Source organism: Protopterus annectens, chromosome 1.part1 (genome assembly GCF_019279795.1).
Source record: "Protopterus annectens isolate FY-2018-M chromosome 1.part1, PAN1.0, whole genome shotgun sequence".
NCBI lineage: Eukaryota > Metazoa > Chordata > Ceratodontiformes > Protopteridae > Protopterus > Protopterus annectens.
In genome coordinates, this window is record NC_056726.1 from 50,172,245 (window position 1) to 50,178,244 (window position 6,000).

Consider the following 6,000-nt stretch of genomic DNA (forward strand, 5'->3'; position numbering starts at 1 on the left):
GCTAAAAGAACTAAAGAAAGCCCAAATAAAGACACACATATTATTTCCTGCCAGATTAAAAATATTTCTTCAAGATGGTCCAAAAATATTTGATGACATAGACTCTGCCATTACCTTTGTCAAAACAAGAAAACTGCTTGATAAAATAGAGGATATGGAGTGGGCAAGTGCTAGCCTTAAAAGAAATACTGATAACTCCTGGAAGACCTCTGAACATAAAAAGAAGCTCAAAAATAAGTGACTTATTAAGCTATTTTACTGTGGCTTTTTCTTACCCAAGTCTTAAAAATTAACCCATAAGTTGGGGAAGTGGAAATGGTTCAACAGGTGAGTCTTTGTTGTTTAAAGGTTTTTTTTATGGTACATACTTGTTTTAATGGTATTTTATAGTTTGTTATTATTAACTTTAGTGTATTCTAGTTCAATTTCTATAATAAATAAATGCTATTTATTTATTAATTTATTTATTATCGTTATATAGTGGTTGTTGTCTGCTATAATAAATGCTCCGTATATTTGGGACTGAAATTTATGTATTTTGGGGAACTATACTAGATACAGAGACTTGTAGATGAGAAAATGAGAGTCTTTGTTACAACAGAATCTATTTCATTTGTTGTTAACTGTTTGCTGTTTTATTTCCCTGCCTCTCTGTGAAAAGAGACTCTTTACTTATATTGTTGCCATATTGTTGCTTTAATAATTATGTTTCCCATCGCCTGTTCTGCTGTTGAAATGTGGTGTTGTTTCTGGTAATAGACATATGAAAAGTTTATCTTTTCTCCCCTTCAGTGACCTGATATCTTTTGAAGTAATTAATTTGATATTTATTTTAAAAATGTAAATATTTATGGAGAGGTTTTAATTAATTTTTTTTGTTTTTCTATTTTCCTCTTTGCTGTCGGTTGTAAAGGAATGGAAGATTTTGTATAGAATGATATGTTTGTGGTGGTCTAGTGGTTTACTGGGTTTGGGAGATGGAGTTTGTTGATCCTTTAATGTTTTATATTACTTTACTTCCTCCCGTATGTCTCTCTTATTGTTCATTTTATGTTTCCCGGTTTTCCCAGGAGCTAATCAACAGTTTTCTCAGTGGAATGCTGTAAATGTTTTCCCTCCACAAGCTCATGAATCTGATCTGTTAAACAACCTTGGTTTGCCCTCACATTGCAGCTGCTACAATGGAGAGCAAGAAAAAAAGTATTGTTTCCATGGAAACGTTTATAGTCTGAACCTTGTGCTGAGAAGCTTCGTCAAAGCTAAATAATAGTTAGAATAGATGGTTTCTAATGCCATCTACAGCTTGGTTGAAAAGCTGCATCTAAATAACATATTTGATATGTCTGCTATATTTAAACATTTATGAATATCCATAATCAAAGCACTTTCATACACTTAAACCCTTACATTTAGTGCACTTGACTTCATAATTCTATTGTGGTTGTGTAAGTTTTATATTGATTGGTATAACAAGCATATAGTATACACAGCAGTGTTGTTAAAATGAAGGGTTTGGTGTGGATTGGTGTGTCTGTGGTGGTCTAGTGGTTTGCTGGGTTTGAGAGATGGAGTTTCTAGGCTTTGCACTGTTTCATGTTGGCTTTTTTTTCTGTTGTCTTTTTGTTTTATCTGCTTTGTGTTTCTTGGTCCTGCTGTGAGATAGTCTGTGGCTTACAAAAATAAAAAAAAAGGGAAGAAGAAAATAGCTGCAAAAGTTTTCCCTCCTTGGTCTCGTGCATCCGAACTGCTGAATGACTCTGCTGCCTGTTTGTACTGTGACTGCCTCAACAGAAAGCAAGAAAAAAGTGCTGTTTCCATAAAGCTATTTGCAGTCTGAACTTTGTGCTGAGAACTCTCACAGAGTTGGATAATAGCTTAATTAGACGGTCTCTGATGCCATCTTCTACTCAGAAGTTATACCAATCAATATAAAACTTACACAACCACAATAGAATTATGAAGAGAAGTGCACTAAATGTAAGGGTTTAAGCTTGTAAAAAGTGCTTTGATTATGGATATTCATAAATGTTTAAATATAGCAGACATATCAAATGTGTTATTTAGATGCAGTTTTTCAACCAAGCTGTAGATGGCATTAGAAACCATCTATTCTAACTATTATTCAAATGAATAAACTGCAGCTAAGTAACCGGTATAATATAATTGTTATATTAAAAGCATTTATGAGAGTGTATAAGCTGAGCATTTTTGATACATTTATACCCCTATGTTTCTACACTTTTATTTATAATTCTATTTTATGCAATTTAAGCCTCTTTTGATTAGTACAACAAACATAAGGCATATATGCTAACACCATTAAAGTATTTATGAAAGAAGAAAGGAAATTAATATATACAAAGCTTTTTATGACACCTAAGCAGAAGTTAATATTCTTTTACAAGACGCAAAAATCAGAATTAAAAATAATTTGATTACAGGTAGAAAATAAATAAATAATGACTGAAACATAATATATTCTATATGTCTATAGTTTGCTACATACAGTATAATCGCAGATGCAGATGTTTACCATATAAACTAGTATTTTGATATATTCTGACAAATCTAGAAGTTCTTTCAGATTACTAAAGGTCTTAAAGATACATGGAGATGGGGAAATAATGTTGTTAGATATTGGCACAATACATAAAGAGACAGGGGATTAGTTTACTTATTGATTATTATAACAGTCCATTACATATAAATTAGTTATGATTTTTGCATTATTATATAATTCATGTCTGGTATTTATGATATGTTGAATTCATATGACAAAAGTTAAAATGAAACAGTTACATCTGATTTACTTTAATTTGTTTCTTGAATTAGTACATACAATTCTAATGGATGTTTGTGAAATTATGCAGCAACATATATATTTAGACAGGGAAGAGATGAATGTTGTTTCTGGCCTGATGGTCAATTTGGATGATAGATGTCACTCAAATTAGGAGTTTTTAACTTCAGGGGGGTTTTGAAAGAGTCTATGTTATTAATGAATGTTATAAGTTTCTGTTAATAGTTATTATGATGTTCACCAAATCTTACAAAATTGAATTTGATGTAAACACATTTCATTGGATAAATGTTTTTCATGTTTTATGTGTAAATTATAATTGTATTCCTAATAGTCAATTTCTATTCACTTATAAAAAAATGGGAAAAAAAGGAGTGTTATTCAACAACAGATATTCAGAACATTAACATTTCATGACATCATTAAAGTGTATATCATTAAACATCAATGGATTAAATAATCCTAATAAGAGAAGATCTTTGAACAAATATCTTAAATGACATAATAGTTAATATTTCTCCATGAAACTCATTTACTAACTGAAGATGTCACAAAATTGGAATCAAAGTCTTACAAACTTTTGATTAGCTCAGAACATAAACAAAAAAGGGGAGGTGGCCATAGTATGGAAAAATACATTACCTATGTCTAAAATAATTGACACCTACAAAGATAACAAGGGGATGTTATCTTCAGTTATAATAGAATTTAATAAGAAAAGTTTGACATTAATAAATATATATTGGATTCCTGGGATTGGGCCTACAACAGTGAAGCAACATATAGAACATATAGTTCAGTTTTCTAAGGGTAGTATTATTGCTGGGGATTTTAACTGTATTTCTGACATAAAAGACTCTAGTAGCAGTGGTAAAAAGAAAATTCCAACTATAGCTAAATCATTGAATGAATTCTCAGATTCATACATGAAAGATATTAATAACTTTTCTGACCCTAAGTCACTGTTCTGTACATTCTACTCACAGAGGCATAATTCATATTCAAGAATAGATAGGGTATTCATTTCCAATAACTTAACTGATTTCTTATCAAACTCAGAAGTGATTTCTTGTCCCCTTTCGGACCATAATTCCATAGCATTTGATTTTATACTAAACTCCACATTTAATGCTCAAATTAAAAGGATACCAGCCTATATAATTAAACTCAAATATTTTATTGATTTCTTGATTGCAGAAGTACAAAATTCTATTGAACTTAGTAGTACATAGGGAACTTCAGAAATATACATTTGGGATGCTGTAAAAGCCTACCTATATGGTAAAATTATTGATTGGTATAAAAAGAAAAGAATTTCATGGGATAAAGACCTTCAAGATATACAAACAAAGTTAGATACTTTAAGGCTTGATGCTTCAAAGAATCTAGATAAGAAAGACAGAATGAATGAAATAAATACCTTAAACAATAATTACATGGAAATTTTAAACCATAAAGTTATGATAAATCTTGAAAAATATAAACTTATAACTTTTTCTATAAATCTTAGATCCATGAATATACTAGCTAACAAAACTAAAAGATTAAATAAACTTTGCAATATTAAAGAAATCTATTCTCCAACAAAAAAATGGTATCTGATTTACCAAATATATTAAGTGAGTTTAGAGATTTTTTTTAAATTAAACCAACCCAGTGATAACATTAATAGTACAAAAGATATTACATTTTTTATACATAATAATATAAAGAACAGACTATCTGAAGCACAAATAAAATTAATGGATAAACAAATATCTTTTAAAAAAGTAAAAGATAAAATAACCAAACTTAAGCAAAATAAAGCTCCTGGTAATGATGGTATAATTTCTGAAATCTATAAGGTTTTGCCTACTAAAGCGTTAACTCTACTACATACAGTATTCAATATAGCTCAAAATAACAACATTATACCTCCCTCTTGGAAATACACATTTATTTCCCCATATTAAAGTCTGAAAAAGATCCTGTAAAATGTGCTTCATATAGGCCCATTTCGTTATTAAATACAGACTATAAAATGTTCATGTCTATTTATGCTGATGGACTTAAGACTTTTTTACTATCCCTGGTAGATATGGATCAAACAGGTTTTATAATTAATAGAAATTCTTCTGATAACATCAAAAGAACAATAACTTTAATTGAATCAGTAAAAGCCTTAAAGAATAATTTGACTCTTGTTAATTTAGATATTAACTGTGCCTTCAACTCAGTTCATTGGAATTGTCTTTTTATCTTACTGAAGGACTTAAGCTTTTCTAATATCTTATTACCCCTATAACTCAATTATATAATGAAAGTCAAACCTACATAAAAATAGGTACAAGTATACCCCAGAACATACCCATTGTAAAAGGAACCAGACAAGTTTGCCCTCTTTCTCCACTTCTATTCACATTAATTATGGAACCTTGGCTAACCTAATAAGGAATAACAATAATATACAAGGATATAGGTTAAATTGTAATGAAACATCAAAAATCCAAGTGTTTGCTGCTGATGTATTAATCACTCTTAGCGATACTAACCCTACCTTACAAGAATTGTTTAAAATATGGATATATTTAAAAAAAAGTTCTAGTCTTAATTTTAATAATTCTAAAACACGGATTTTTCTAATTGGTTCCAAAAGTTATAATATACAAGACCAATATAAAAATATATATACCTCAGTCCCAACAAATAACATATTTAGTTATAATTATATATATATTATAATTATAGCAACCAATATTAAAGACATCTTGCACCTAAATTACAGTAAAAGTATAACTACCACAGAGACTCTAATTAGTAAGTGGAACAATATTTTATTCACAATTGATGAAAAACTTTCCATTATAAAGATGAACTTACTTCCAAAGATATTATGCATAATACAATCTATTTCTATTCCTCCTACAGGCTCTTTTATTAAAAAAATTAACACACTGATTAAGAATTTTTTATGGCATCTGGTATAGCCTAGAATTGCATTGTCCTATCATATGTATAGCTAGGAAAATGGAGGTATATATTTACCAAATCTAGAACTTTATTCAATTTTGTCAGTTATTAAAACAATTGTTTATCTAATAGATGGAGAGTATTTTGCAAAATGGAAGGAAATTATGTTAAATGTATCCCAAAATACCAAAAATGAAAATAACAAACATCTACCACAGTTATTAAATAATTCATTTATATAGAATATGAGA